General features: G+C 42.2%; 1 pseudogene; it reads left to right on the top strand.

Moving 5' to 3' along the window:
* LOC135511827 (inactive carboxypeptidase-like protein X2) overlaps positions 1-13,133 on the top strand; it is a 142,260-nt pseudogene that overhangs the window by 72,080 nt on the left and 57,047 nt on the right.

The following is a 13,133-nucleotide window of genomic DNA, read 5'->3' as shown; positions in this document are numbered from 1 at the left end:
ACACCACAATGTCCTGACAAGACATCACAATGTCCCGACAAGACACCACAATGTCCTGACAAGACACCACAATGTCCTGACAAGACACCACCACAATGTCACCACAATGTCCTGACAAGACACCACAATGTCCTGACAAGACACCACAATGTCCTGACAAGACACCACAATGTCCTGACAAGACACCTAATGTCCAAGACACCATGTCCTGACAAGACACCACAATGTCCTGACAAGACACCACAATGTCCCGACAAGACAAGACCACAATGTCCTGACAAGACACCACAATGTCCTGACAAGACACCACAACCACAATGTCCTGACAAGACACCACAATGTCCTGACAAGACACCACAATGTCCTGACAAGACACCACAATGTCCCGACAAGACACCACAATGTCCTGACAAGACACCACAATGTCCTGACAAGACACCACAATGTCCTGACAAGACACCACAATGTCCCGACAAGACACCACAATGTCCTGACAAGACACCACAATGTTTTTCCAAAGCAAATAAAACGTAAAGAAATGTAAAAGAGAACTGAACAGAAACCAGCACCACCACAGCCAATGACCTCATTGGTTAATGAATGAGACCATTGTTCTCGGGCAAGCATCAGGCCTACAATGTCATCCTGTATAAAGCTGGTGAACAATATCATCCCATCTCAGTTAGCCACTTAGCACAATGCTAACCATAATATGATATACCTCAAATAGACCACGAGGACTGTTCCACTGAAATGGACCAACACGAAAGCACATCTAAGTAAACCTACTGAAATAGACCAAGCACATCTAGTAAACCTACTGAAATAGACCAAGGAAAGCACATCTAAGTAAACCTACTGAAATAGAAAGAGGAAAGCACATCTAAGTAAACCTACTGAAATAGACCAACGAGGAAAGCACGTCTAAGTAAACCTACTGAAATAGACCAACACATCTAAGGAAAGCACATCTAATAAACCTACTCACCACAGAAAGTGTCATCAACTGACAGTTTTTAAGAAATTATGAAAAAAGTACCCGGCACTGTGAGCAAAAACAAATTCCCTCGTTTTGTTTTAGTGGAGAAGAACCATTGAACTCTCTTCCTGCTGATGGTCACAGCGTCCGTTAGTATCTCCCACTCTCCCCAGCAGCCTGTGGTCGTATTTGACATGTTCTGCCCTGTGTTCTGGTTAACTATAATAATAATAATGCAGAGGCCAAATGTAGCTAAGCAGTTGGTCTGTCGAAGGACGTTTTCTTCCGTTTGTTTTGCGTGAGTTATTTGCTACATTTTCACTTTGTTTTTTTTTAAGGAGGCTCTTAATTAATGTCTCTCTCAGAAAACTGCTTGTTATTTTCAGAATTGGAGGGGGGAGGTGAGCTGAGAAAGCGCCCCTTTGTCATTTCCTTCCCAAGTCGTCTCCAGCTGCTGATCTGGAGTTACAGAACACATAAGGAAGACACAGGAGGCTGTTTATTTTACCTTTATTTAACCAGGCAAGTCAGTTGGGAACAAATTCTTATTTTCAATGACGGCCTCGGAACAGTGGGTTAACTGCCTGTTCAGGGGCAGAACGACAGATTTGTACCTTGTCAGCTCGGGAGTTTGAACTTGCAACCTTCCAACGCTCTAACCACTAGGCTACCCTGCCGCCCCAGGTGGAAAAGACAGATGATAATTCTGTAGTGACGTAGCTCTATTGTAACTGGTATCTGTTAATGTTGCCAGATTTAGAAAAGGTCTGACTGTATGAGAGTTTTAATTAGCAGGACTGGGGGATTCCTACAGCACCAGACTCATCACCCCATACGTTCACTCCGGGCTCAGGGTTGATATCTTCATCCAGGAGACGTCTACCTTACCGCTTGTGTGTGTGTGTGTGTGTGTGTGTGTGTGTGTGTGTGTGTGTGTGTGTGTGTGTGTGTGTGTGTGTGTGTGTGTGTGTGTGTGTGTGTGTGTGTGTGTGTGTGTCGGTGTCGGTGTGTGTGTGTGTCAGTGTCGGTGTCGGTGTGTGTCGGTGTGTGTGTTTGGAGGAGAGAGAACAGAGAGATATGTTGGTTAGATGTTTTCTGCACGACATTCGCCCTGAGGAGCGTGTCATCAGTCCGGTGAAACCTGTGCCGGCTCCACACACCAGGCCTCCAGTGCGCCTCCTCAGCCCGGTACGTCCTGTGCTGTTTCCCCACACTCTCCCTGAGGAGCGTGTCATCAGTCCAGTGCAACATGTGCAGGTGCCCAGTCCAGGCATGGCGCCCAGTCCCGCTCCATGGCCAGGGCCTTCCTCTGCGCCGATGCCCAGTTTAGGCACGGTGTCCAACCCAGCTCCATGACCAGAGCCCTCCTCTGCGCCGATGCCCAGTTTAGGCACGGTGTCCAACCCAGCTCCATGACCAGAGCCCTCCTCTGCGCCGATGCCCAGTTTAGGCACGGTGTCCAACCCAGCTCCATGACCAGAGCCCTCCTCTGCGCCGATGCCCAGTTTAGGCACGGTGTCCAACCCAGCTCCATGACCAGAGCCCTCCTCTGCGCCGATGCCCAGTTTAGGCACGGTGTCCAACCCAGCTCCATGACCAGAGCCCTCCTCTGCGCCGATGCCCAGTTTAGGCACGGTGTCCAACCCAGCTCCATGACCAGAGCCCTCCTCTGCGCCGATGCCCAGTTTAGGCACGGTGTCCAACCCAGCTCCATGACCAGAGCCCTCCTCTGCGCCGATGCCCAGTTTAGGCACGGTGTCCAACCCAGCTCCATGACCAGAGCCCTCCTCTGCGCCGATGCCCAGTTTAGGCACTGTGTCCAACCCAGCTCCATGACCAGGGCCTTCCTCTGCGCCGATGCCCAGTTTAGGCACGGTGTCCAACCCAGCTCCATGACCAGAGCCTTCCTCTGCGCCGGTGCTCAGTCCTGCTTCATGGCTGGAGTCCTCCTCTGCGCTGGTGCCCAGTCCAGGCACCATGGCCGGATCCGTGTTCTTGGCGGGTGCTAAGACCCACACCGGAGCCGCCACTGACGCTAATCACCCCCCTCCCAACCCTCCCCATCTGGTTTCAGGTTTTGCGGCCGGAGTCCGCACCTTTGGGGGGGAGGGGTACTGTCACGCTCTGACCATAGAGAGCCCTCGGGGTTCTCTATGGTGTTTTAGGTCAGGGCGTGACTCGGTGGTGTTCTAGTCATTATATTTCTATGTTGGTGCGTGAGTATGGTTCCCAATTAGAGGCAGCTGATTATCGTTGTCTCTAATTGGGGATCATACTTAAGTTTTCCTTTGTTCCCACCAGGATCGTGGGATATTGTTTGTGTTAGTGTTTTGAGCACTACGGCTTTCACGTTCGTGTTTATTTGTTTATTTATTTTTTGTCGTTTCACTCTATAAGTATGTGGAACTCAACTCACGTGACACATTTAAATTTTAAATTTGATTAAGTTAGCAAATGCCTCTTATCCAGAGTAAGATAGCTAGGTGAGACAACCACATATCAGTCAAATATACAGGATACAAACATTCCATTCCAGCTAAACAATGATTAGACCGATGGAGGATCTTAATTTGATCACTCGTTTGTTGCTGAGAATGCAAACATGTAGTGTATTGGAGTTTTTAAAAGGCTTCTAAAGTTTGAAATGTCAGACTTGGCCCTAATGAAAAACGTATCAACCCTTATAAATGTCTTAGTCGCCTTGGTCCAGTTCTTACGACAAACGTGACAATAAAAATGTCCATTCATTATAATCCACATAACAATTCACATTTCCTGTTGCAGGATTATTTTCCTGCTATAGTAAACTGGCTCAAATTAAGATACAACATCTGTATAGCGTTTGCAAAAAACAAAACAAATCATACACATTTAAAACCCATGAATGAAATATCGGAGAACAGTAATATTCTACAATATTAAAGGCACTCACAGGCAATCGTTTCTGATGGAACGATTTTGTGTGTGTGTGTGTGTGTGTGTGTGTGTGTGTGTGTGTGTGTGTGTGTGTGTGTGTGTGTGTGTGTGTGTGTGTGTGTGTGTGTGTGTGTGTGTGTGTGTGTGTGTGTGTGTGTGTGTGTGTGTGTGTGTGTGTGTGCGTGCGTGCGTGCGTGTCTTAGTAGAATTCTGCCCATATTTCAGCATTGGTCCCAGAAGGAGACAGTTACTGTAGGTAGAACAAGCTGGGATGGTTCTGGTTCAGAACGGTATACCTGTTCATATGGACAAGATCTCTGAAGATATTTACATATATAGTGGCGTAATACATTTGAAATCTACTGGTATGGATCGTATTATATTTGCTGTTACCTAGTGGATTAGCTACAGGTATAGGATCATAATTTGACCTATATTGTCTTTGCAAAAAAAAAAAATATGCAGTAACAGGATTTGAAAGTTTAGTCCATAATGTTGCTTGATCGGTGGTTAGCTGGACAAAAGTAGGCTACATGAAAAGTGCAATATTAACCGTGTGTTATTTGGGGTTTTCAGAGAATTGATGTAAATCACAAATCTCATCTGCGTTTCCTGCGTTGCTGGAACATTCTCAGCAACAAAAGATTGATCAAAGTATGATCCTACATCTGAACTGTAAAGTTGTCACCTGAAGTTAAATTCAAAATAAAGGTCATGTTACTGTATGCTATTTGTTTGTGCCCAGAGGTTTGTCTATTTGAGTGTCAGGCTTTTACATTTTGTTTTTATCAGAGTTGTATTTACTGTTTTGTTTTTGGAAACTGAAACCATATCATGACCAAGACTTGGCATCTATAAGGTTGTCACGCCCTGGTCTATATTTATTATGTTTATCTTCATTTATTGGGTCAGGCCAGGGTGTGACATGGGTTTATTTGTGGTGTGTTTCGTCTTGGGGTTGTGTGGGGGTGTATAGCATAGTCATTGGCTGCCTGAGGCGGTTCTCAATCAGAGTCAGGTGATTATCATTGTCTCTGATTGGGAACCATATTTAGGTAGCCATATTCTTTGTGTGTTTCGTGAGTGATTGTCCTTAGTGTCCTTGTTCCTGTCGCTGTGTTAGTTTACACAAGTATAGGCTGTTTCGGTTTTCGTTACGTTCATTACGTTCTTGTTTTTGTAGTATTTTTGTATTGATTTGTGTTTACGTTTTTTCATTAAACATGGATCGCAATCTACACGCTGCATTTTGGTCCGACTCTCCTTCGCCTACAGAAAACCCTAACAAAGGTCTTATTCATGCATACATGTAAGCAATGACGTGAGAAATATATATAGAGATACACACAAAACTAGTCAAAAGTTTGGAAATGTATGGTGTCCGTATTAGGAAAAGACACCAAACTCCTAGTGACTCTGACACAGCTTCCACAGCTTCCACGTTTGCTTCCTAATATGGACACTGTGTACGTCAGTCCAGCGTGGAACAGCTCGGCTTTGAACACTTTAAACTAATTCCTTCTTCTTATACACTTTCTTGACTTTCTCTCTCCTCCCACGTTTTAGGAGCGACTGGGTAACATCATATAAGGTCCTTGTGAGCAACGACAGTCACACCTGGGTCACATTGAAAAATGGATCACAAGACCTGGTGAGTAGCTAGCTGAGATCATGATCCATAGATATGAATGGAGTGGAAATCAATAGCTATGATTGGGGTGCAGATAAATATATATGATTGGGGTGGTGATCAATAGATATGATTAGGGTGGAGATCAATAGATATGATTAGGGTGGAGATCAATAGATATGATTGGGGTGGAGATCAATAGATATGATTGGGGTGGTGATCAATAGATATGATTAGGGTGGAGATCAATAGATATGATTAGGGTGGAGATCAATAGATATGATTAGGGTGGAGATCAATAGATGTGATTGGGATGGAGATCAATATATATGATTGGGGTGGTGATCAATAGATATGATTGGGATGGAGATCAATAGATATGATTGGGGTGGAGATCAATAGATATGATTGGGGTGGAGATCAATAGATATGATTGGGATGGAGATCAATATATATGATTGGGATGGAGATCAATAGATATGATTGGGGTGGAGATCATTGAGGCATAGTTGTTACAGCAGTTCACACTTTGTCGGAACATTCTGGAAGAGTTTGTTTCTTGGATCATATTGATCAGATTCCAATGTAATCAGCGTCATCTAAGAATTACCATGGTCCATAGATGGTACTGTATTACCATGGTCCATAGATGGTACTGTATTACCATGGTCCATAGATGGTACTGTATTACCATGGTCCATAGATGTATTACCATGGTCCATAGATGGTACTGTATTACCATGGTCCATAGATGGTACTGTATTACCATGGTCCATAGATGTACTGTATTACCATGGTCCATAGATGGTACTGTATTACCATGGTCCATAGATGTATTACCATGGTCCATAGATGTATTACCATGGTCCATAGATGGTACTGTATTACCATGGTCCATAGATGGTACTGTATTACCATGGTCCATAGATGTATTACCATGGTCCATAGATGGTACTGTATTACCATGGTCCATAGATGTATTACCATGGTCCATAGATGGTACTGTATTACCATGGTCCATAGATGGTACTGTATTACCATGGTCCATAGATGTATTACCATGGTCCATAGATGATACTGTATTACCATGGTCCATAGATGTATTACCATGGTCCATAGATGTATTACCATGGTCCATAGATGGTACTGTATTACCATGGTCCATAGATGTACTGTATTACCATGGTCCATAGATGATACTGTATTACCATGGTCCATAGATGTATTACCATGGTCCATAGATGATACTGTATTACCATGGTCCATAGATGTATTACCATGGTCCATAGATGGTACTGTATTACCATGGTCCATAGATGTATTACCATGGTCCATAGATGGTACTGTATTACCATGGTCCATAGATGGTACTGTATTACCATGGTCCATAGATGGTACTGTATTACCATGGTCCATAGATGGTACCATGTATTACCATGGTCCATAGATGTATTATTACCATGGTCCATAGATGTACTTATTACCATGGTCCATAGATGGTACTGTATTACCATGGTCCATAGATGTACTGTATTACCATGGTCCATAGATGATACTGTATTACCATGGTCCATAGATGTATGTATTACCATGGTCCATAGATGATACTGTATTACCATGGTCCATAGATGTATTACCATGGTCCATAGATGGTACTGTATTACCATGGTCCATAGATGGTACTGTATTACCATGGTCCATAGATGGTACTGTATTACCATGGTCCATAGATGTACTGTATTACCATGGTCCATAGATGGTACTGTATTACCATGGTCCATAGATGGTACTGTATTACCATGGTCCATAGATGGTACTGTATTACCATGGTCCATAGATGGTACTGTATTACCATGGTCCATAGATGGTACTGTATTACCATGGTCCATAGATGTATTATTACCATGGTCCATAGATGGTACTGTATTACCATGGTCCATAGATGGTACTGTATTACCATGGTCCATAGATGGTACTGTATTACCATGGTCCATAGATGGTACTGTATTACCATGGTCCATAGATGGTACTGTATTACCATGGTCCATAGATGGTACTGTATTACCATGGTCCATAGATGGTACTGTATTACCATGGTCCATAGATGGTACTGTATTACCATGGTCCATAGATGGTACTGTATTACCATGGTCCATAGATGGTACTGTATTACCATGGTCCATAGATGTACTGTATTGCCATGGTCCATAGATGGTACTGTATTGCCATGGTCCATAGATGGTACTGTATTACCATGGTCCATAGATGGTACTGTATTACCATGGTCCATAGATGGTACTGTATTACCATGGTCCATAGATGGTACTGTATTACCATGGTCCATAGATGGTACTGTATTACCATGGTCATGTATTACCATGGTCCATAGATGGTACTGTATTACCATGGTCCATAGATGGTACTGTATTACCATGGTCCATAGATGTACTGTATTACCATGGTCCATAGATGGTACTGTATTACCATGGTCCATAGATGGTACTGTATTACCATGGTCCATAGATGTATTACCATGGTCCATAGATGGTACTGTATTACCATGGTCCATAGATGGTACTGTATTACCATGGTCCATAGATGGTACTGTATTACCATGGTCCATAGATGGTACTGTATTACCATGGTCCATAGATGTACTTATTACCATGGTCCATAGATGGTACTGTATTACCATGGTCCATAGATGGTACTGTATTACCATGGTCCATAGATGGTACTGTATTACCATGGTCCATAGATGGTACTGTATTACCATGGTCCATAGATGGTACTGTATTACCATGGTCTATAGATGGTACTGTATTACCATGGTCCATAGATGGTACTGTATTACCATGGTCCATAGATGGTACTGTATTACCATGGTCCATAGATGGTACTGTATTACCATGATCCATAGATGGTACTGTATTACCATGGTCCATAGATGTACTGTATTACCATGGTCCATAGATGTACTGTATTACCATGGTCCATAGATGTACTGTATTACCATGGTCCATAGATGGTACTGTATTACCATGGTCCATAGATGGTACTGTATTACCATGGTCTATAGATGGTACTGTATTACCATGGTCCATAGATGGTACTGTATTACCATGGTCCATAGATGGTACTGTATTACCATGGTCCATAGATGGTACTGTATTACCATGGTCCATAGATGTATTAACATGGTCCATAGATGGTACTGTATTACCATGGTCCATAGATTTACTGTATTACCATGGTCCATAGATGAACTGTATTACCGTGGTCCATAGATGGTACTGTATTACCATGGTCCATAGATGGTACTGTATTACCATGGTCCATAGATGTATTACCATGGTCCATAGATGGTACTGTATTACCATGGTCCATAGATGTACTGTATTACCATGGTCCATAGATGTACTGTATTACCATGGTCCATAGATGGTACTGTATTACCATGGTCCATAGATGGTACTGTATTACCATGGTCCATAGATGGTACTGTATTACCATGGTCCATAGATGGTACTGTATTACCATGGTCCATAGATGTACTGTATTACCGTGGTCCATAGATGTACTGTATTACCATGGTCCATAGATGGTACTGTATTACCATGGTCCATAGACGTATTACCATGGTCCATAGATGGTACTGTATTACCATGGTCCATAGATGGTACTGTATTACCATGGTCCATAGATGGTACTGTATTACCATGGTCCATAGATGGTACTGTATTACCATGGTCCATAGATGGTACTGTATTACCATGGTCCATAGATGTACTGTATTACCATGGTCCATAGATGTACTGTATTACCATGGTCCATAGATGTACTGTATTACCATGGTACATATATGTATTACCATGGTCCATAGATGTATTACCATGGTCCATAGATGGTACTGTATTACCATGGTCCATAGATGGTACTGTATTACCATGGTCCATAGATGTACTGTATTACCATGGTCCATAGATGGTACTGTATTACCATGGTCCATAGATGTATTACCATGGTCCATAGATGGTACTGTATTACCATGGTCCATAGATGGTACTGTATTACCATGGTCCATAGATGGTACTGTATTACCATGGTCCATAGATGGTACTGTATTACCATGGTCCATAGATGGTACTGTATTACCATGGTCTATAGATGGTACTGTATTACCATGGTCCATAGATGGTACTGTATTACCATGGTCCATAGATGGTACTGTATTACCATGGTCCATAGATGGTACTGTATTACCATGATCCATAGATGGTACTGTATTACCGTGGTCCATAGATGGTACTGTATTACCATGGTCCATAGATGTATTAACATGGTCCATAGATGGTACTGCATTACCATGGTCCATAGATGTACTGTATTACCATGGTCCATAGATGGTACTGTATGACCATGGTCCATAGATGTACTGTATTACCATGGTCCATAGATGTACTGTATTACCGTGGTCCATAGATGGTACTGTATTACCATGGTCCATTGATGGTACTGTATTACCATGGTCCATAGATGTATTACCATGGTCCATAGATGGTACTGTATTACCATGGTCCATAGATGTACTGTATTACCATGGTCCATAGATGTACTGTATTACCATGGTCCATAGATGGTACTGTATTACCATGGTCCATAGATGGTACTGTATTACCAATGTCCATAGATGGTACTGTATTACCATGGTCCATAGATGTATTACCGTGGTCCATAGATGGTACTGTATTACCATGGTCCATAGATGGTACTGTATTACCGTGGTCCATAGATGGTACTGTATTACCATGGTCCATAGATGGTACTGTATTACCATGGTCCATAGATGTACTGTATTACCATGGTCCATAGATGGTACTGTATTACCATGGTCCATAGATGGTACTGTATTACCATGGTCCATAGATGTACTGTATTACCATGGTCCATAGATGTATTACCATGGTCCATAGATGGTACTGCATTACCATGGTCCATAGATGGTACTGTATTACCGTGGTCCATAGATGGTACTGTATTACCATGGTCCATAGATGGTACTGTATTACCATGGTCCATAGATGTATTACCATGGTCCATAGATGGTACTGTATTACCATGGTCCATAGATGTACTGTATTACCATGGTCCATAGATGTACTGTATTACCATGGTCCATAGATGTACTGTATTACCATGGTCCATATATGTATTACCATGGTCCATAGATGTATTACCATGGTCCATAGATGGTACTGTATTACCATGGTCCATAGATGGTACTGTATTACCATGGTCCATAGATGTACTGTATTACCATGGTCCATAGATGGTACTGTATTACCATGGTCCATAGATGTATTACCATGGTCCATAGATGGTACTGTATTACCATGGTCCATAGATGGTACTGTATTACCATGGTCCATAGATGGTACTGTATTACCATGGTCCATAGATGGTACTGTATTACCATGGTCCATAGATGGTACTGTATTACCATGGTCCATAGATGGTACTGTATTACCATGGTCCATAGATGGTACTGTATTACCATGGTCCATAGATGGTACTGTATTACCATGGTCCATAGATGGTACTGTATTACCATGATCCATAGATGGTACTGTATTACCATGGTCCATAGATGTACTGTATTACCATGGTCCATAGATGTACTGTATTACCATGGTCCATAGATGTACTGTATTACCATGGTCCATAGATGGTACTGTATTACCATGGTCCATAGATGGTACTGTATTACCATGGTCTATAGATGGTACTGTATTACCATGGTCCATAGATGGTACTGTATTACCATGGTCCATAGATGGTACTGTATTACCATGGTCCATAGATGGTACTGTATTACCATGGTCCATAGATGTATTAACATGGTCCATAGATGGTACTGTATTACCATGGTCCATAGATGTACTGTATTACCATGGTCCATAGATGTACTGTATTACCGTGGTCCATAGATGGTACTGTATTACCATGGTCCATAGATGGTACTGTATTACCATGGTCCATAGATGTATTACCATGGTCCATAGATGGTACTGTATTACCATGGTCCATAGATGGTACTGTATTACCATGGTCCATAGATGTACTGTATTACCATGGTCCATAGATGGTACTGTATTACCATGGTCCATAGATGGTACTGTATTACCATGGTCCATAGATGGTACTGTATTACCATGGTCCATAGATGGTACTGTATTACCATGGTCCATAGATGTACTGTATTACCGTGGTCCATAGATGTACTGTATTACCATGGTCCATAGATGGTACTGTATTACCATGGTCCATAAACGTATTACCATGGTCCATAGATGGTACTGTATTACCATGGTCCATAGATGGTACTGTATTACCATGGTCCATAGATGGTACTGTATTACCATGGTCCATAGATGGTACTGTATTACCATGGTCCATAGATGGTACTGTATTACCATGGTCCATAGATGTACTGTATTACCATGGTCCATAGATGTACTGTATTACCATGGTCCATAGATGTACTGTATTACCATGGTACATATATGTATTACCATGGTCCATAGATGTATTACCATGGTCCATAGATGGTACTGTATTACCATGGTCCATAGATGGTACTGTATTACCATGGTCCATAGATGTACTGTATTACCATGGTCCATAGATGGTACTGTATTACCATGGTCCATAGATGGTACTGTATTACCATGGTCCATAGATGGTACTGTATTACCATGGTCCATAGATGGTACTGTATTACCATGGTCCATAGATGGTACTGTATTACCATGGTCCATAGATGGTACTGTATTACCATGGTCTATAGATGGTACTGTATTACCATGGTCCATAGATGGTACTGTATTACCATGGTCCATAGATGGTACTGTATTACCATGGTCCATAGATGGTACTGTATTACCATGATCCATAGATGGTACTGTATTACCATGGTCCATAGATGGTACTGTATTACCATGGTCCATAGATGTATTAACATGGTCCATAGATGGTACTGCATTACCATGGTCCATAGATGTACTGTATTACCATGGTCCATAGATGGTACTGTATGACCATGGTCCATAGATGTACTGTATTACCATGGTCCATAGATGTACTGTATTACAGTGGTCCATAGATGGTACTGTATTACCATGGTCCATTGATGGTACTGTATTACCATGGTCCATAGATGTATTACCATGGTCCATAGATGGTACTGTATTACCATGGTCCATAGATGTACTGTATTACCATGGTCCATAGATGTACTGTATTACCATGGTCCATAGATGGTACTGTATTACCATGGTCCATAGATGGTACTGTATTACCAATGTCCATAGATGGTACTGTATTACCATGGTCCATAGATGTATTACCGTGGTCCATAGATGGTACTGTATTACCATGGTCCATAGATGGTACTGTATTACCGTGGTCCATAGATGGTACTGTATTACCATGGTCCATAGATGGTACTGTATTACCATGGTCCATAGATGTACTGTATAACCATGGTCCATAGATGGTACTGTATTACCATGGTCCATAGATGGTACTGTATTACCATGGTCCATAGAT

This window comes from Oncorhynchus masou, chromosome 24, assembly GCF_036934945.1.
Source record: "Oncorhynchus masou masou isolate Uvic2021 chromosome 24, UVic_Omas_1.1, whole genome shotgun sequence".
In the NCBI taxonomy this organism is placed as follows: Eukaryota; Metazoa; Chordata; class Actinopteri; order Salmoniformes; family Salmonidae; genus Oncorhynchus; species Oncorhynchus masou.
The sequence above is the reverse complement of the archived record's forward strand: the minus strand, read 5'-3'. Positions and strand labels throughout refer to the sequence as shown.